The sequence below is a fragment of the Lissotriton helveticus genome, chromosome 10 (genome assembly GCF_964261635.1).
Source record: "Lissotriton helveticus chromosome 10, aLisHel1.1, whole genome shotgun sequence".
NCBI classification, from domain to species: Eukaryota; Metazoa; Chordata; class Amphibia; order Caudata; family Salamandridae; genus Lissotriton; species Lissotriton helveticus.
This window is the reverse complement of record NC_136071.1, coordinates 842,395,454-842,416,760: the sequence shown is the minus strand read 5'-3', so window position 1 is coordinate 842,416,760 and position 21,307 is coordinate 842,395,454. Positions and strand designations below refer to the sequence as shown.

Sequence of the window (21,307 nt, the reverse complement as noted above, 5' to 3'; positions counted from 1 at the left end):
TGGCGGGGCAAGAGAGTGACTACATAGTGCTGCAATTTGAAGAGTTTATTTAAGGCTTTAACACACTAATGTTCCCTACAAGCTGAATGCTTCAAGCTTTAATAGATGACGATCTATTCTTTACCTTGTCAAGCAGGTTCCACACTAAATTCTTCTGATGAACATTTAAACATGTAGTGGTAATCCTGCCACCTCCCAGCTTCTTACTTTGCAAATGAAACGCAAACGGTTTGTGTTTTTCATTATAACTGAAGTGTTCCGCCCTTTTCATTAATTTGGTGATGCAGCATTGAATATTTTTTTTTAATTCATTAAAGATTATTTTTGTTTCTAGAGGACACTGGAAACTAAGTGGATTATATGCAATGTGGCCAGGCTAGGGTTGTATGCGATATTTAAAGGCGGCTATAGAATTCTCTTCTTGCCTTGTTCTAATGAAGGATAATATACCGCTACTTTGTAAACTAAATTGTTGCATTGTACTCTCATGTTGAAGTTGTTGTCTGAGTTGGCCTGTGATAATATCTGTTTCTTTGCTTTCTCAGGAGGAACCCGAGCTGATTTAAAAAGGGTCTGAACGCTGAAATTTATTCCAGTGGATAAATAGATGAGATTAAACCACATGTAATGTAAGTACCAAGTCAAGTGAAAGTATTTGTATGCCAACAGTATCCTGAAGGAGGACCCTGTTGCCTGGCACCCCAAATTTCACCCTAGAACAGAGTATTTATTAATGCAGAGCATTAATATGAATGGCCATCAGTCCGTAACAAACGTAAGACATATCCGTGGAAATAGCTGCATAACCAAACAATATATGTAGAATTAGTGTGCAGCATATCTTTTAAGATTAGTCGAGCCCTGGCAATGCCTCGGCTGTTTATGGATCGAGACTAGGCGGTCTGTGCAACTTTCCATGTTGTCGCTGTGAAAGATGTACACATTTTGAAAAATATGGCGGCAGATGAGCCTAGATGTTTTAGACTGTCTCTGAAACCTATGGCTTTTTAGCAAATGTGGCATAGAAATGGTACAGTAAATGCATCGTTTCCACCTTTTTCCTCCTTCAAACAAACGAATCCCTCACTTATATCTGTGGATGATCAAGTTTGCTTATTTTATTATTTCATCAGTGTTCCTTAAAACAACCTGATCAGCCAATGGCTTTTTAGCCAATTAATTTAAAACGTTTGTGTTGGCCAATGCACCACTTTTGCCCATATTTTTGGGAAATGTCTTTGTGGTTTAACAACCCTGTGAGAAATGAATTTCCATTGAAAAAAATATACTTCTCATAGGTATGGTTCAGTTAGCATAACTAGACCATATTATGAAAAGTGCATGTTTAAATGTTGTGCACGATCTTTGTTTTCATTTGTTTTCTGAAAATTATAGACACTCGCCTCCAACCACAGTCTGTCTCTGTACGTGTATTAACATTGTCTTTTGGTTTATACTCTGTTGATAGGCAATTTGAACTACAACAATACAATTAGAAAGACATTACTGTAACTCAGTGTGCGGGAAAAAATTACGCAGTCAACCAGTCACATTCACTCTGAACATGTCTAAAAGTGTACAATAATATAAACTAGACAATTGCTTTTAATGGCTCTACATGCTTCGTCACCCTGGTGTTTAAAAGTCAAGGCTAAAGTGACATTTTAGTTGGCTTCCTCGGCAGAAGCCATATGCTTTTGCAACATTAAAGTGTATGTGCTGAGATCTCCATTGCTTTGTTGTCATTATGAATGTGCAGAACAAGTTAATTGTACAACGTTTCATTTCTTGTTTATTTCCCCTGTGCACGTTCTTAATGTCCAATGACAATTGTTTTCTAGTAGGTGTTTTGTAAATTAGCAGCCTTATTGTTTTAATGTGCAAATAACATTTTAGTTCTACATAAAAACATGCCATGAAAGTGTGTCCAGTCTTTGTCTGGAACATTATAAACAAGCATTAGAAATGCAATAGGTCTCGGATTTATTTGAGTTAGAGCTAATGGCATTGTAAATGGCAATGTCTTTTAGCCATGTGTTATGGAGTGTATGCATGTGGTGTGTAGTGGAATTATGTGGGTTGGATTGGAATTGTTAGTTGTGGAATTGTGTGGCGTGAAATTGTGTGGTGTGGATTGTATTTGTGTAGTGAAATGATGTGGCATGGTGGAATGTTGTGGGTAGTAATTATGTGGTATTGAGTTTACTGGAATTGTGTGGAGTGGGATTGTGTGTTATTGAGTATAATTATGTGTAATGGTATTTTGTGTTGTGGAATGGTATGTGGTGGAGTTTAATTATGTGGTGTGCTGTAGAATTTTGTGGCATGATGTGGAGTTCTGTAGTGTGGATTAGATGTATGTGGTGTGTTGTGTTATTGTGTTGTTTAGTTGAATTATGTGGATTGATGTCAAATTATGTGGAGTGTTTGTGCGTGTGGTTGTGTGTATGTGTGTGATTGTGCGGTTGTGTGTGTGTGGTTCTGTGTGTGGTTGTGTGGTTGTGTGTGTGGTTGTGTGGTTGTGCATGTGGCTGTGCGTGTGGTTGTGTGTGTTTGGTTAGGTGTGGTTGTGGGTATTTATGTGTGTGTGGTAAACAGTTGTTTATTATTGAATGTGCATTGAAAAAGACTACACCTCACTCAAGCCATTCTTATAGCTTCAGGGGCTGGGAACAGTCTGAATTGTCACACTTGGCAGCGCTGGCAGAGGCCATGGGTGGTGCAAGCTGCAGTGGCCTCATAACTAGGTCTCTGGCACTTATTTATTTACAAATTAAGCACTGAGCTAAGTATTATCTATCCTGTAATATGATTATCAGGAGAACTGCCTCCAGCCTGAAATTAATACTCCAGTACCAAAAGCGAGCCCCCTGTTGCACACTATAGAAATATTAAATCCCGTGCAGCGATAGCTGGGCCAGCAGGTTTGAAAAGTAAACACTGGTATCTATTCTCTGCAAGACCCCCATGTGGAAGATGGCTCTTGGTTCTAAGAAGTGTAAACCTACCAGAGTGCGTGGCAGCCAGATGGGGCTATCTGCCCTGCAGGATCTGCATTTTGCAAGAGATGGAAAAAAGAACAGGCACGCACGGGCCAGGCAGGAGACAGATATCACCCTGACCTACTCGTTTATTATTGATTGACTCGGGAGATGACTGAGGCCACTTCAGAGCGCACACATGGGTCTTCCAAATCTCGGACACAGTTTTAGGGAAAGAGACTTGTTGGCGAAACAATGCAAGAGGAAATCAAAAAAGAGAAGGGGGTGAGAGAAAGAAGAGAGAATGAGCGTACAGTAGCCACTAGATAAGGGCATTTGTCCAGCTACTAAGAAATAACTCCAATTTCTTATTTAACCGGAAAGTAAACCGACTGGAGACTCTTCCTTTACATGCACTGTCTCAACAAAGCAAAAAATAGCTATAACAATGGTCCAGGGTGGCCCTAAAGGGTGCTGTGATTACAGACACTAGGGACCTGACCACGTGAAAGTGTATCCTTAAAAATATATTTTTACATCAGCCCGATAGCTGCCCTTTTATCCTTATTTTCTTAATTTTATGTCAGGTGATGCAAAAAGCGACTCACAATCCACTGTTATGCAGTCTCTGCTCCATCCACACAGGAGCTTGGTACAAAACGCCCACTTTACATTACTCCCTACGTTTGTTTTCATTCGATGTATAGGGAGATACAATTACTTAACTAGAATCACACATGGCTGCGGTTCAAGTGGCGGCGCCGGAATTGCAGCTTGGTCGCCGAGCTCCGAAGACAGTTATTCAGCCACAAAACCACACCTCCCCTGCACTCCTTGTTCTAGAGTGTTAATTCAGTGGATAAAAAAACCTTAGATGGAGGGGGGGGGATCTGAGAGTGTCACTTCTTAAACTTTCGGCTTCAACTGGACATACATTTAACCGACTGCCGGGCAAACAGTGCAAAATTGCTACTATAACAGATGCTTTTCCCATTATGTTTTTTCTCATTGTCTAAAATCATTTGTCTCCCCCCACTACCTAAATTTGAAGATTAAAATACAGTCTGTGCCACAAGGACAAAGAAAGTGGAAATTAAAAACTTTTGAAAAACTTTTCTGCTTACCTCGCATTGCTGCGGGAGGTCGAGTCCACGTGGAGCGCGCGAGGAGGGAGGTGCGGCCGGGGTTGCTGCTGGTGCTGCTGTGAGCGCGAGCTCTGCCCCCTCACTCCTTTTAAGCAAGTGAATGAATCAGCGGCGCGAGGTCTCTCTGCACATCTCAGCCGGGAGTCAGCACCCGGCGAATTCCCCCTTTTTTTTTGCAATCCCAGGTTTCCCACCGCCTGGCGTCCCCCGTCTAGCGGTGCAGTGACGAGCCCCTGAGCAGGGCGAGACCCGGGCAGGACTAAAGGGCTGACTCTCCTCTGTGCTGACTGAAAAGCGTGGACAGTGGTGACTGAGGCACCGGCGCGCGCTCATTCATTTCCCAGGACAAGGAGTCTTTTGGAAGAAAAACGAGGGCGGTGTGAAGCCCCAGTCTGTGTCGGACTGCAGCGCAGGGTAATCTGGCTCCGACTTCCGGTTTGGCCGGCAATGCTTCCGGGTCGCCGCAGGCAGCGCGGCGGCCCGCCCTGCACGGGGAAGGGAGGCAGCTTTCGAGGAGGACAGCACCTGGCTGCGAGCGCGTTCTCGTGCGCGTGGCCTTAACAAATCGGCGCGCGCGGCCAGTGCTGTCCTCCTGGGAAGCTGAGCCGTTAACAATAAGGTCTCTGGCGAGAGCGAGCTTCGCTCGCTTCTATCCGAGACCTAAAAATGGGCCATATTCGCTCATTTTGGGTCATTCTGCTGTTGTACTAGAGAGCCATGTATGCTGTGTGGTTGTTTTGTATTAGGGCTTGTAATTAATTTGATTATTTTCTAATGTGACGTGGCTGCTTAATTTACAAAAGGCCCGTTGCCATTGCATGTATTAATGATTTTGGATTCAGATTCCAACAATTTTTATACTTTCTGTAATGTCTAATTGGGCATTTAAACAAAATATACAAGCTAAGAACTGGAAGAAACCCATTTGTGCATATGTTTCAGTAATGATTTTGGCTGATTTCATCGCAGAATTCTCCTTTCCTGCAAATCGAGCCATCTAAATGTTAAGCTGCAGCATCAACACCCCCAAATAATACTCCATTTTAGATATAGACATTCACTTACCAGTGCCATACAATTTAAGGAAGCTATTAACATTCCATCGCTTTCTAACTTATCTGCTACTAGGTCTCTATATTCCACCCCTTTGTTGACTTTTGGCATGTTCCATATCTGGCCTGAATCTGGGCAGGCTCTTTTCCCTTAGGCCTAATGGTCCAAACAATTCTTTGACAGTAGGGGAATACCCGCAAGCCTGTCTTCTGCTGTTCATCAACAAGGCTTCAGTACACTCCTGCTATGGGGTTGCACACTATTGGTTTTGTATGTGGCCTTCCATAGCCAGTTTGACAGCGGGGTATCAATTGCTGCAAAATACGACTTTGCTTTCAAATATTTATTTTTTTCCTCCAGAGGATAATGCTCTGAGTAATGGAAGAGAACTGTGAGGGTATCTGCAAGCGTATAGGTTAAAAGATGGAGTCAACTAAATAGAGAGAACTAGCTCCGTTTTGTTGAGCAAAGCTAGTCAGCCAGAATGTGCCACTGGTGTCTAACTAGACCCCCGCATCTGCAGGGTCCCACCAAACTTGGGAATTGTGCTGGAATACATTGAGTTCACCCAGATAGGACAGTCTTCTCCTTCGGTGGTGCTTGTGTGGTTTAGAGAGTGCGAGCTAAGTACTAAAGCATTGGCAAGGAACTGAAGAGTAATTAGAGGGGATAGCATCTAGCCATACCCATAAAACCGATGCTATTAGTCCTCTGGAATCCCATACCATCAAGTCATTAACTCTGCCCCCCTCCCCTTCCCCCAGAGTTACCCTCCATATACTGAGACTTCTGGGGAAGGTTTGGGAGAGTCACAACGTGCTTAAAGCCCAGCACCTGCTTGTTAGAAATTGGGTTACTGGTTGGCTGGGGTGTGAGCCGTGGTTAAGCAGCAACCACAATCGTAGTCTGAGTAAGGCAGAAGCAAAGCCCAAATTGACCTGTGCTCAATTCCCTGGTAGCTTGGCACAGCGTATTCAGGTTTAATTTGGAGACAATGTGTAAAGTATTTGTGCAACACCAATAGTAAAACAGTGAAAACACCTAACAAAAACGCCATTTGAGGCATGGCGTTTCTCTTTGGTGCCTTGATTTGTAACGTTGTGACAGTCCAAGGTGAACTTTTTCCTAGTAAGTCAGGAAAGAAGTAGTCTAATTATATGTGAAAAGGAAATATTAAATCTTGTATTATTTTTGCTGATTGGTAATAATATTTGCTCTCTTTAAGAGTTTTTTTTTTAATTTGGATTTTGCGCACTGCCGATGGCGCATGCAGAGAGGAGCTTTAATCTAACCCTATTTTCCAAACCGTAGTTTGTTTACACACGGTGATATGGGAATTGCTGTTCCCTGGGTAAGTTTGATATATGGAGCTTTAGGATATACGTAGCTTCCCTTGCTCCCTTCTTGTATGATATTTGCACATTTGTTTTACCAGAAGTATTGTATTGTATTGTATTTTTTGATTTGTAGAGCGCCTTATCACCCAGGGGTCTCTAAGCGCTTAGCGGAGAGTAGACACAAGTGAACACAGAGTTGTTTAGGGGAGCAAGCTAGCACGGTTTTTAGCTTTTTTCTGAAAGGCAACAGACTTGTTTCTTTGCGCAGGTTCTCAGGCAGTTTATTCCATGCACTGGGGATTGTGTGGGAGAACGTGCGTCCTCCTATAGAGGACAGTTTGAACCGTGGGCAGATCAATAGTGCTGCTTCTGCTGATCGTAGGCTCCTGCTGGGGGCATACGGGACAAGACGTTCCTTAATGTATTTAGGGGCTTGCCCATATAAGGCTTTATGCGTAATGCATAGGCCCTTGAACTTGGCCCGTTGATTCATTGGCAGCCAATGAAGTTTGCGAAGAAGGGGGGTGGCATGGGTCCTTCTTGGTTTGTTAAAAATGAGTCTGGCCGCGTCATTCATAACAATCTGAAGTCTGTTCATTAGTTTTTTTGGAGTACCGACATACATGACGTTGCCGTAGTCCAGCCGTGCCAGGATTAGTGCTGATACTGCTCTCCTGAGAGTGTCCGCCGTCAGGATGGGCGACAGTTTGCGCAGTTGCCTCATTAGGCCCACACAAGTGCCCACTACAGCTGAGACCTGAGCTGACATAGTGAGGTTGGCGTCTACAACTATGCCGAGGCTTTTAACTGTTTCTGCCGGTACTGGGGGGTTTCCTAATTCAGTGGGCCATAGGAGGTCACTCCAAGGGCTAGATGATGTCGTGATTGCAAGCACCTCCGTCTTATCAGGATTGATTTTTAAAGAGTTTGCCGTCATCCAATTGACGGTGAATTTTAAGATGTTTTGCAATTTTTGATCTGCTGTTGGAGTGTTACCAATTTGAATGATGATCTGAGTGTCATCAGCATAGTTGTATATACTGCAGTCCAGTATTCAACCTAGGATGGTCTCAAATTATGCTACTCTATGGTTGAGCATCGTTTTTTTGCATTCATTTGAACATTTTTCCCTTAATCATTTTGGAGCTCTATATGCTGCAAGTGGCTGGTATCTTCGTTGCCTTATTTGCACATGTGGAGTTTTTTTTTTATAACTGAGATGCACGTATCCCCTATTTTTAACTTAGTATGCACTTCCCGTTTTCTTTCACCCTGTTTTCAGCTGTGTTTTGTGGTGTTGGCCTAATTAATAAATTAATATGGCCTGTTGAGCGTTTTAATCTACTTAGTGTTCTCACTTAAACACAGGGATGTTAACACTACGGTGTTGGTGGTGAATCTTGAACTGGTTATCCCTTCAGACATACATGCATTTTGAGTACTTAGTTGCAGCAACTGTCTTCGGTAGTTAGATATCTCTCTAGTACTAAGTCCTATGAAAGTCTGGCCTGTGGTCTCTTTTCAATTTTCGGTTTGTAATTTGATTGTCCTTGGTACATGCATATGCATTGATGTATATTATTTTTGTTTTCATATTTTTTCTTGGTTGCTCTTAAATTATTTCTATGTGTTCTGATAATGACCTAATAAACTGAAAAGGTCAAACGCCATTGGCGCTCCCCTGGCATATTGAAATAAAACATTTGTTGCATTATGTTCCAATCATAATACAGACAAACCCTATTGCATTGTTATCCCTCTGCCATTGTTTTATGTCTACACTGTATATCTTTTGTATATGTTTGTTTAGTGTAACATTGTGAACACAGACGGTCTGTTTATAGACTGATTGTTGTATTGTATTTTTATTTATGTTAAAATTGCTTTCAATGACACAACTTTTTTGCTTTGAAGAAATTTATTTTGTAGGTACCTTCTTTTATTTTAACTGTTAGTTGTTTGTAAAGGGATTAGTTCCCGAACCATTGTGGCTTTGCTATTTTTTAATGCCCCAAGTTCTGGGTAATATGACTGCCCCTGTTGGGTTTTAAACTTTCTAAAAGCTGTATTTTCAGAATAGTAATTTAAAATCCAACTTCACCATCATTCAGGATTTTAAATAGGATCTCAGAGACACCAAACATGAACCAATCATCTCTTCCCATGTGGAAATGGCACGTATAAAATGTAATAAGGCTACTTAAATTGTATCCTATGGGAGAGGTGGGCCCTGCAGTAGTGAAAAAGAAATGTAAGGTTTTTTTTCTATCATGACAAATTAAACATAAAAGTACATGTACAACTTTTTAAATAACTGTACTCTGCCCTTGGGGCTGTCTAGCGTCTACCTTAGGGGAGAATTGTATCTGTTAAAAAGGAAGGCTTGGGCCTGGCAAACATGGCAGGTTAAAACTGCCCACACAGGCTCTGGTTTGGTGGGCCTTAGACCTGTTTAAACGGCTACTTAAGTGGGTGGCACAATCAGTGCTGCAGGCCCACTAGTAGCATTTAATTTACAGGCCCTGGGCACATATAGTGCACTTTACTAGGAACATATAAGTAAATGAAATATGCCAATTGGGAATAAGCCAATGTTGACATAGTTAAGGGAGAGAGCATAAGCACTTTAGGTCTGGTTAGCAATGGTAAAATGCACAGTCTTAAGACCAACACAAATGAATTCAGCAAAAAGTGGAGGTTAAAAGGCAACACTTTTGGTGGTGACTCTGCAGAGAAGGCCAAATCCAACACTCTTATTGGGGCTCTTAGTGTTATTTGTATCTGTTCCTAAGGACTTGTCACATAATATTGCTTTGCGAGAAACAGAATGTCTTTAATTGGATCCCTCCCTGAAAGTTTATCAGGGAAGGGATTGCAAGGAGTGACTGATCTGCTCCCTTCTAATTAAAAACAGAACTAAGGCCATCTCTTATTGACTGGAAGTAACGTCGTATGTCTAATAGATCAGTCGACTCCATACATTTAACCTTTGAATGTCAGCATGTACTGAATAATCAATGATTAAATATGAACTTTAACATTCAAATGGTTTTATTTTAGTCCCTTTTAGGTGAAGTGATGCTTGATTGTTAAAATATTAGCCTAGTGTCCAATAATCCAGTAAAACTGTAAAAAAAGCATAAACAACTATTTGTAACAAAGCAATTTGAAACTGGTTGCACTGACTTATTGCTTACAGGAAAGCCTACATTTCTCACTCTCTCAATGTTCGTATGTTACCTTACAGCTAGGGTGGTTGACCTCGAATTTGGGGAACCAGGTTCGAATCTCTGCAATGACTCTTAACATCCTGTGATTCAGGGAAAATCACTTAATTTCCCCATGACTAACAAAATGAATGTGTCCTTATGTAACGCAACAGGTGCTCATGTAAAGCACTCTGATACATGATAACTTCAGGTCAAGTTAGCGCTACATAAAACTCCGGAAAAAAAATTGAATGTGTCCTTCTGTAACTCAACTGGTGCTTGTGTAAAAAGCTGTGATACCTTCGGGTCGAGTTCACGCTATATAAAATAAAATAAAAAAATTTTAAATGTGCTTTTAGGGTACTGGCTAAGCTGAATATTTTTCTTTTGAATGCACTTATGTTGGGCTTCTTCAATGTTTAGCCCTTGTGAAACAAACATTATTATATGCATTAATGTATCTATGAGCAGCACTAATTCAGCAGTGTTACAAAAAAGTTCCAAAATTACAATTTCTCATGATCACGTTTTTACTAGTCCCAGATGAATTTTGCACATATAATGACCCTTTTCTGTCCTGCCTTTTGTTAATCTGAGTGTGTCTGCTTAAACGGGTATTATTTGTGTAAAGTGTTGGGAAATCAACATCTGTAAAGTATGAGTTCATGAGATGACTGGATGGGAAGGAAAGACGTAGGTAAGTTTAATTCGTTTGCATGTTGAGGCATGACATCTAATCAGCGCACGCTACACTCCACTGCATCGAGACAATCAATAGCCACCGAGCCAACCATGTTCTTGGCCCCCGAGGGCTGAAGGGGACAGTGGTCTTCGAAAGAACACTCCCAAGTTTGCCATCACAACTTAAATCACAGATTATATTCGCTTAGTCGCTTTGTCTGTCTTGTTTTTTTACACCAAATTGCATTCCAATATGTTTATTTTTAGCTATGGGTATGCACATCTGTGATTAGGAACCATGGCACTTCTGTGTCAACTAAATTATTCATAGGCACAGAATAGGCAAAAACCTTTGATACATGAAGCCGCACCATGACTATCTCCAGTGTTTGTATGGCCTTCTATTCTACCCTGTTAAAACCTTCACATGCAAAAAATGAAACCAATCAATGCCTTTTCTTTTACACTATCACATTCCTTAGCTTGTAAATGCTCAACTTTATTAGAATCATGTTATGGTCCAAGCCTATAAATGTGTACCTGGTTACTTTCAAATGAATGAGTTTTATTGCAACATGAAAGGTATTCTAAATTAGTTATGCAAGGTTTCTGCCTTATAAATAATGAAGTATGCACTGTGGCCTCATGCTAAATTGATAAGACCGTGAAATTTGCTCCTACTGCACATAGACTATAAAAACGAATTTTCGAATAGTCCTTGTGGAGTGCTAATCTAATTTTGTACGGGAGCAAGTCAGATTTCACTTTTCTTTCAACCCTGGCGTGCCTTATCTGTCGCAAAATATAGAATGTGGGTCATGATTGGGTGATCATGTCCAGTGTTGGAAAAGCATGTGAATCCATTTATAGTTCGCTTATACCTTTTCCTTAGTCTAGTAAAATAGGCACGATATAAGTACTAGTGAAAAATACATCTTTGGAAACCAAGCTCCTCTTGGAATGTAATTGAAGCACGATTTGGCTCGTTCCCATACACTAGTCAAAAACATGTCGGTCCCTTTACTATGGCTGTTCCAAGTTCAGCTGTCTTCTACTCTCTACCCTTAACCTTAAAGCAATAAATAAAAATAGATATCCTAAATATATGATTGGCTCCCATTGAAGACTCCTTTAAAATGATGATTTGTCACATTGCAGAGGCAGGGAACAAAGTGGGGACAGTGAAGCCTCATATAGACAAGACATTTACTATCCTTGAATAATGTGATCCGGATAATAAAATGGAAAATGCTGGAATAATCTCGCTCAGTAAGAGTGATTGAATTATTTGCTTGCAGGAAACGTTATTTTCGAACCCTTCATTTTTCAATAAATTTCGAGAGGTTTTCAGTAGGTACTACATCCTCTGGGAAGGAATGACCTTCGTGAAAGCTTGTATTTTTAGGTGGCACTGGTTGCTGTACGGTGTGCAACTTTGAAAAGAATAATCTCAAATAAATTTACGGTTGTTCTATTGACTTCTTTAATGGTGCCTTGTTCGGTTATCTTATTTTATGGATAAATCATGCAACACAACAAGGCGTGGTGTATTTTAGTCAGCAATTCATATGCTCAGTTACTTATGACAATTCCCTTAGGACAGACCAGGCAGACATATATCAAAAGGAAGATGTTCACCTTCTAGAATTGGTTTCATCTTAGTATCTAGGACTTCTCCTTAGTAGATAAACTACGGTCTGTGGTTTGTTTTTTTCTATATTACATACACAGCCCCATTAAACTCGGTGTTAATGAATCCTGGAGACAGAGTAAGAGCCTGCCTTATTAACTGCAGGTCGCTGCTCAAACATGCAGACAACATATGGTTATCTTTATCTAATAATAATTGGTAGTTGATGTTCCTGACCGAAACCTGGTTAAAAGAGGAGTCTGGACCGGTGCTGGCTCTAGCTGTCCCTACAGGCTTTAACCCCTTCGATGCTCCCTGTGTTTTTAGCGATTCCCAATAAGTCGCAAATTGAGACCTACCGCATGAATATTTGAGGTAGGTCAAATGCAACCCCTTAAGGGATCACTTAAAGTGTCTGAGACACATTTATACATCGTATTTTGTGACTTCAATCAATCAGGGGTTTATAGAGTGCAGCTACTCACCCAAAGGGGTCTCAAGGCGCTGAGGGGGAGATGGGAGCACACAGCTCCCGGAAAATTACGAAGTTCTGTTGAAGAGCCAGGTCTTGAGGTCCTTCAGGAACTTGGGGAGTGATGGAGTCTGCCAGAGGTGGAGGGGGAGGGAGTTCCATGCTTTGCCAGCGATGAGGGAGAAGGAGCATCGCAAAGGAGAGCTGGACCAAGCGGAGGGATCTTTGTGGTGCATGGAACGTGAGGTGGTGCTTCATGTAGACAGGTCTGATGTTGTGGAGGGCTTTGTGGGAGTGGGTAAGAAGCTTGAAGGTGATTCTCTTCTCGATGGGGAGCCGGTGTAGAGTCAGTAGGTGTTGGCTGATGTGGCAGTGGCATGTTAAGTCGAGGACTAGTCTGGTGGTGGCGTTCTGGGCGTTTTGTAGTTTGCGAGTAAGGTTCTTGTTGATCCTGGTGTAGTGAGTTGCCGTAGTCTAGTCTGCTGCTGTTTAAGGCATGGGTGATGGTTTTCCTGTGTTTGAGGTTAATTCAGTTGAGGGACTTACGGAGTAGACGGAGCGTGTGATAGGAAGAAGAGGTGATGGCGTTGATCTGGTGGTCCATTTTGAGTTCGGAGTCAAGGATGATTCCGAAGTTGCGTGTGTGGTCCCTGGGGGAGGGAGGTTTCCTGAGGGCTGGTGTTGTTCTAGGCGTCGGGGTGTGGGCCCATGATGAGCTCCTCCATTTTGCCTGTGTTGAGTTGTAGGGAGCTGTTCTTCATCCATCTGGCGACTGCTTCCATACCGTCTTGAAAGTTATGTTTGGCAAGGTCGAGTTTGTTGGACAGGAAGAGGATGAGTGTGACGTTGTCTGCGTACACTATCATGTTGAGTCCATGTGGTCTGAAGATGGAGGCAAGAGGGGCCATGTAGACGTTGAACAGGTTCAGGCTGGTGGAGGAGCCTTGGGGGACTCCGCAGGTGGTCGGTGCAGTTTCCGAGAGGAAAGGAGGGAGTCTGACTCGTTGTGTTCTGCCGGTGCAGCAGGAGCGGATCCAGTCAAGGTCCTTGTTTCGGATTTGTGGAGTCTGCAGGCTAAAGTGCGATGAGAGACTGTATCGAAGGCCGCAGAGAGATCTAGGAGGATGAGGGCCACAGTCTCTCCTCTGTCGAGCAGGGAGTGGGTCATCTGTCGCAGCGAGAAGGGCAGTTTCGGTGCTATGGTTCTTACTGAAGCCTGATTGGGAGGAGTTGAGGATGTTGCTATCCTCTATGAAGGCGGCGAGTTGGTTGTTGATGGCTTTTTCCAAGACTTTCAGCGGGTACAGGAGTAATGAGATCAGTCTGAAGTTTTTGAGGTTGGTGGGGTCTGCCGAGGGTTTTCTCAGGAGAGGGTCGATTTCTGCATTTTTCCAGTCATCAGGGAAGGAGGTCGTTTCGAAGGACTTCCTAATTGTGAGTTGCAAAAAGTCACAATTAGTTCAGGGGCATAGTTTCGAGGGTGGAGGGGTGTTTGCATTATTACACCCCCTCTTAACAAATGTATTTTCGGGTGAATAGTTGGGTACGGGTGCTTAAAGTCTGGTATGATGAGGCATCTGTCTGATTTCACTGGGATTTTTGCGCGCGCACACTGGCAAAACCACACACACACTGGCTCATCTGTTTCAGAAGCCCTAAACAATGTTGGTTATTTTAAAAAAATATTGTGTTTCTCTCGTATAGTAGTGCTATCAATTCTCATGCTTCTCCTTTCCACTGCCTCTTAAGCCCCTCTTATGTGCCCAGCTTGTTGTATAATGTATTTAAACATTATATGCCAGCGTTATTGTTGGGAAATCTGAAGCTCATCCCCCGCCCCCAATCTTGCTGACCAAGCTACGCACCTGGTCATGGTTAATTTCCTGGCTTCTGGTAGTCTTTTAAAATGGTGAAAGCGTATTTTGAGGCATTGAAGAGCGGCCCCGCTGAGGTACTCCAGTGATAGATAATCCCACATAAGATTGCTATTGTAGAAAGAGTTTAGCGATTTTTTTGCGTAGAAAGGCCAACTGTGAGTTGTGGAAAGCCTATGCAAACAGTTGTATATGAATAACCTTAAATATTTAACAAACGTTTGGCATAGGAAAGAGATACTCAATGCTAGACATGAATATTTAAGAAAGGACCGAGATAAATTGTAATTAACCACATCCTCGCGGCACATTTTCCCTTCCTGCGCTGGGATTTTCAAAAACCCATTATTCATGACGAGCTGGGCTCGTCATGAGCGTGCTGGGAGGCTACCTCATGACGAGCCCAGCTCGTCATGAGCGTCGAAGGGGTTAAGCTGTCAATCGGCACTTCTCTCTTAGGTTTGTAAGCTGCTAGTGGGGCATCTGAATAGTCCATGTTAAATGTAGCTTTCGGAAGCAGATACATGGCTCACTTCTTGTTCTAAATTGTACCGGGTTGAAGTAGCGCCTCTTTCTGGCGACCGTTTGCCTTAAAATATACAGATATATTTCTTTGTGGTTTCTCTGAGCGAAGTCTGCTAAGTCACATTGAGAATAAAAGTCACAGTTCAGGTGATGAGGTCCCAATTCACCCATATCCCCATTATTAATTTTGGGCACCATTTATTACTGTGGTGTTTAATACTGCTTGCAGCACACTTAACTTTTTGACGACATGGCAAGCCTCGACTGTCCTATCCGTTGTCAAGAAGTGTGGGGGCGGGGGGCGGGGGGGGTTGGTAGGGTGATCAGGGTTGTGATTTCCCATCTCCCGTGTTCATTCTGCATTGAAACTACGAGGGAGGATTCAGCTGGAAAGACCGCAGGTCTGGGTTCAAGTGGATACAATTATTTTGAAGGTTCAACTGGAGTTCAGAGAAGGACTTGAGACGAGAAGTGTCTGAACATATACATGATCATTACCAGATACTCATTCATAATGAAAGCAGCCATCTATTAGTAATTTATGGACCTCTCCGCCACATTTGATATGGTTCACAGGTCCAAACTACGGAAAATCCTGAATGTTATCGGTGTGAGTAGGAGTTTCTGATATTTATTTTACTGCTTTGGTTTCAAACACATTTGATAGCAAGTGCAAGATATAATACATGGGCGACACTGCTCCTTTCAGTTCTTGAAGAGGAGTAAGGCAGGGGTTCCTACTTGACCCATTCCTTTTCTCCTTGGACACTCACGATTTGGATGACACCTTATTGTTAGCCTAGTTAGGTCTACCTAAAATGGTGATAATGTTTTCCTGCTGTTACTTTACACAGCTAATAAAGTATTCATCTGACAGCCAATGGACGTGAGCGATTGGTAAAACTATATGTGCGCCTTATTGAACTGCTAGGCCTCAAAACCAACTTGAAGGAGTTCAAAATAACTGCTGGCACCCATTACACCAAATGTATGTCTGTAAGTATTGCTAACAGTATATGTGGGAGGATTGAAGTATAAACCTACTTGGGTGTCACATTTGACACCAAATATATTTGTCCGCTCCTAGGATACATTTCCAAAGACTCTTTGTTAATAACATCTCCTTTACAAAAACTACAGGGGAATTCCTACGACACCTATGTTAACATATATATTGCAAAAGGTAGCTGTCTGGCTGTCTATGAAGCTCGTATTTGTGAGAACAAAAATGTGCAATCTCGCCAACAAAAACAAATAGTTCATCCTACACTTGCTTATAATTGTGTCCCATCAGGAGCAAAGCCCTACCTCACCCTTGAGACTGGGTTTATGGATATCATTTTGGGCTATCCCTCGCACACCTTCTAAATTGAGGTATTCTTATCATATCTTGGTTGAGGACAAAGTATTACCTATCCAGTGGGTTGACTACGCTGTGAGATTAGCTAAGGGTATAAGCTGTAAAGACATCAACTCCTACCTCTCTCCTCTAAAAAGATAGGGTATCGGTTTCAGTCATTTCTACTACCTTTACTACGCGGTCATTACTTCGTTTTACCATTACTACGCATATTTTAGTTCGCAGATGCCATTACTTAGCATGCATTTACTTAGCATGTTCCATTACTTAGCATGCACTTACTACACATAATGGAGTTACTGTGCAAATTAAGTTGGGTTTAGGTTTTGGGGTGCTGGGGTAGTTTTAGGGGTCAGGGTGGGTTAGGGCTTTGGGGTGTAGGGGGTATTTTTAGGGTTCAGGGTGCGTTTAGGGGTGCTGGGATGTTTTTAGGGGTCAGGGTGAGATAGGGTTTGGAGGTGTAGGGGGTATTTTTAGAGTTCAGGGTGTGTGCCAGGGGATAGGTTACTATTAAGATTAATTTTTTGTTTTAAAGTACTAATAGCGCGTTGTAATGGTATGCGTAATAATTAACTGCGAAGTAAAAGCATTTTAATGTATTTGTATATATTTGCAAAGTAAAAGCATGCGCACTAAAATCATGCGTAGTAATGGTATTTGTGAAGAAAAAACGTGAAAGTAAATACCTTCGGAGTGACGGTATGCTAAGTAACAACATATATTCCTTTTGCAGAAATAGTAATAGAGTTGTATGGGGCAGAAAAGCCTTTTGTGATGGCTAGTTTACCTTTAAGTATGGTTAACAGGGTCTAACCATGCCTGAGCCACATGAATAAGTCAAATGAACATAATAATAGTGTAACCATTTTAGGGTGGGTCTCTTCTGAATGTAGATTAGCATACAGAAATGCAGGGTATTAGAGTATGGCACTTGTGGCCTCTGTCACCAACAATCAGAGTGCATGTTGCTAATCGATTTCGTCAGAGCGTTCTCACCAGCAGTAAGCTTGACCTTGCTAGGTGGTGGCATCCCAGATCTTTAGAAACACCTTTGGTTTAAAAAAAAAAAAAAAAAGCTTCATCTTTCTTCCTTCCCTTGTTGTCTGCCCTAAGGCCTGCCCATCAAGGCCACTGCCTTCCAGCTGTAACTGATTTCTCCACTGCACCTTGTGCTCAGATGTCAAGCACATGGCTAGACCCAGGCACCTCAGTAAGGAGCTGCTGCCTTCAAGTGGGCTGACAGGATAACTGGACAGACTGTGCTTCTGTAATCCAGAACCCACATGAGCCTCCACCTGTACGTATAATCTTTTTTTGGTTGAAATCAACTATTTTTAATGAATGAAAAATAAAAAATAAACACTTCAACATCATTTGGGTTAACAATTGACATTGGTTTATCATATACACACAACAGATCTATAGATTTCTCAGAATATCTACAGACTACCTCTGAGTTGTTCTGGGATCATAAATATTCTGTGTGCCATTTTCATGCTATATGAAATTCGAGCTTCTTCTGCAGGTTTCCTCAGTGGTGATCAGATTGCATGACCTCTTCAGTCTGCCTGCATGCTGCAATGCTTTGTGCAAAGTACCCCAAATAATCTTTATGGCTTAGAGCAGTATCTGGTCAAAGTGCCTTCATATGTTGCAGATTTAGCTGTAGTAGAATCCATGTTCCCTCTAATTTTTTTCCTCTGTGTGCGGCAGTGTAAGTCCTCGGTGCGCTGCAACTTAGGCTATGTGTCCTGGGAACCAGAACGCGCGTGTGGGAGCAGTGCCAAATCTCACTCCAAACTTTTACTTAAAGTGAAAAGAGGGTGCATTTCCACACATGTAGCGCCACATGAAGTGTCTTAAGACAGGTTTTCAATTTAGAAATACATGCAATGATATGAATTGGTTACACAGGCAAGTACTCTTTGAGTTTAGAAAAGCACAGGACTCCAATGGTGGTACTGTAATACGATTTTACTAAAGATCCTCACCTCGAGCACGGTTTATAGGGTGGGGAATGTTGGGAGCCTATACAAGATCACATATATACACAATTACATAACATATTTACAATTTGATGGGCAAGCTACGGAGTAATTTCTGGCTTTCACTTCAGAGATAGTTTGTGACCAGTCCAAAAACGAGCCCCCTACAGCAAGTTGTATTAACAACTTCTGGGTTAAAGTAAGTTGTGGTAAAGTTGGGGTAGTGAATGCTTTGCAAATTCTGGTCGTTGTTGAGACTGCGAGGTAAAGGATGTTTCCCGTGATTAATATTTCTGCTGGAGAGAGTTGTTTGTCTAGTTGCAGTTTTGACTCCTCATAAAGTAGTAAAGTGGGTTAATATGGCTGTTACAAAAATGCATATGAAGTGTCAAATAGCTGCTTGCAAACTGCATGGTATAGGTTAAAGAGTTATGTATTTTTCCTTATCTTTCCCTATATGAATGATGGTAAAAAGTGTTCGTTTGGGTAGAAATAAATTCTTATTAGTAAGGACAATCCTAACCACTCCAGTATGTTTTAACCCCTAGACTTCTCGTGCAACCACTGGCTTAAATTAAGCACTAGCAACACAGTCTGTTGCCTTCTGCTAGGACACTAATAGAGTTTCAGGTTAGAACTTTGAGGTATGAGTTCTGGCCTCAGCATTCAACCCCTTTATGAAAGTATAGTGGTTGGCACAAGCCATGATCCAAACCACCAACTGCACAGGATTTAGGGCAAAACAGAAAAACAGTTCACATAGATGATTTTATAGCTCTCATTCCAAACTACAAGTAATGTTTGCATTTACCCGTGTTTTATATTGCAGGACAAATATGTAATAGAGGCACATTTTATTTGTTCTTAAAAAATTAACACATATGCTTTTTAAAATTAGATGAATATATTGTACCACATTCTGCCTGCAAAGCTAATAAAGACAGAATCCGCTTTACAACTACTTCATTTAAATAAAAACTGTCCTGCATTTTCATTTTTTCCTTTGTTTTGGGATTGAAATGTAGAAGACCAAAAGGTTCTGATTTAAATATCCTTTACCTTTTGGAAAATGATACAAATTGCTCGTGCCTTTGCGTCCTCAAATATGGAAGGCCTTAAGGTATCTCGATTTCAAATATATGACAATAAGCAGCAAGAGCCTAGCGCCAATAATGGTCACTCTCTCTTCTTTTGTTACCTGTTTGCGATGGGTGATAGCTGGTCACTGCAGGGTAATGATACAGTGATGGCTGGTGACATAATTAATCCATGCAGGGCAGGAGAGTTTCGGCCTATCATTGGAGAGGGTGCGGCACAGAATATTTAAAGAATTACAAAAATAAATCACCATAAAAAGGAGACCCAGGGAAGAGGGCACAATAAAATAAGTATGAAGACAAGTAATAGATGGTGTAGAAGCACTTGAGTATAGGTAGCCTAAAATTGAATGTGTCCGTCCTTAATGCAACTGGTGCTTATGTAAAGCACTCTGATACTTTCGGATCGAGTTAGCGCTATATAAAACTGCCAAAGGCCTACAATCAGCTCCACAGCCCCGCACTAATAAAAGAAATGCAGTAAGCCCTGCCAAGTGTCACACATCAGGCGTGAGACTCTCGCATTTCAGTGCGGTGGTCCGCCTCACTGCACTGAAATGGAAAGTCACGCATTATAGCGCCTCTTACAGCTGTCAAGCGGAGTGTCTATGATGTATACGCACCACGCTGAAAGCTGTGAGAGTGGTGCGCGATGCTACTAGCATACTTAGGAGCTGGCTGGGCTCATCTGCGCTAGTGCGGCTACAATGTAACACTACATCTGCACGATATCTTTGATGTCAGAGGAGTCACTGTCAGCGCTCCCAATGGCTACTGTGGAGACAGTGTGCGAGTCTTTTAAAGTTGTCAGACTCTTTTTAATAGGCGGTAGTCCGCGGTGCGAGCGGAGCTGGAGGCATCTGCAAGTTAGTCATCCTACAGCGTTTTGCAATAGCTCCTTGGGCCGGAACGTTTATCATTTGAAGTATCCTCAAAGCTTATTACTTGCCGAGGCCGCTACAAAATCCTCTATTGCCCACGGCAATAACACTCTCATTGGGTCTCCTCCGTGTCATGAAGGGGCCCTCAAGGTAAAGAGGAAAGAGAATCTGTGCAGGCTGAGGCCTTGATAGACCCTGCCTGGTAAATGCCCCGGGTGGGTGTAGCCAAATGTGCCCGGGCCACAACTGCCAGCCCTTGCTGGCGCCCGGAGATAAGGTAAGCCCGCAACATGAAAAGAGAGGTGGGATACCAGTGATCAGCTCCGGTCCTGAAGTAGCAGCATGTGCGATAAAAACACCACGCGGTGGAATTTGCTCAGTTCAGTATGGGTAATAGCATGGCAGCTGGGCGCGTTGATCTCACCACCACGGTGGTGCCTGTATTATATTGAGCATTATGTATCCTGGAATAAGTCGACGCCGGCCCCACCAGCGTCCACGGCGGCTGTCTCGCAGTCATGAGCCAGACCCACCTGTACCAGGTAGATGGCATTGGTTACCCGACAAAGTCCAAATCTCTGCGGTCTGGCTACGCAGGGGCCCACCTGTTGCCACAAACCCGACATGCCTGAGAACATCAACCAACAAAGTAAGAGACTGAGCTGGGATAATAATCTTAATTAAAGACGTGTTGTGCTGTCACCCATCAAACATAATAAAGAACCAAAGTAGCAGTTTGTATTTTAATTTCACAGAATGCTTTTTTCCTGGCTGAATATTTTACTTGTGCTTTGCAGCAGTTAAATTCATAGAGTTTCTCATTACTCAAATGGATGTTGTTTCTGATAGTTGTATATGTCCCTCGTCTTCTTTGCTTGATTTAGCTTGCAAGAAAGTGTCACTCCTAGTCATTGAAATGTCACTCATAATTTGTCTGAAAATATGACAATGTCACACACTGCAATCTGAAACCTTGGCAGCTATGCTCAGTCTCAAACATGACGTGGGCTTTCAGAATCCTGAACGCACAAGTCGTGCTTGTTGACTTTCTGCATTCCTTTTCCTAGTAGTGCACGA

The 21,307-nt window shown here is 42.3% G+C and overlaps 1 protein-coding gene across 3 annotated transcripts in view; it reads left to right on the top strand.

The window, feature by feature from the left end:
- OSBPL3 (oxysterol binding protein like 3) overlaps positions 1–21,307 on the top strand; it is an 861,863-nt gene that overhangs the window by 281,588 nt on the left and 558,968 nt on the right. For all 3 annotated transcript variants that reach the window (XM_078663459.1, XM_078663461.1, XM_078663460.1), the window contains exon 3: positions 546–629. The gene's annotated coding sequence lies outside the window, so the exon portion shown is untranslated. The remainder of the gene's footprint in view (positions 1–545; positions 630–21,307) is intronic.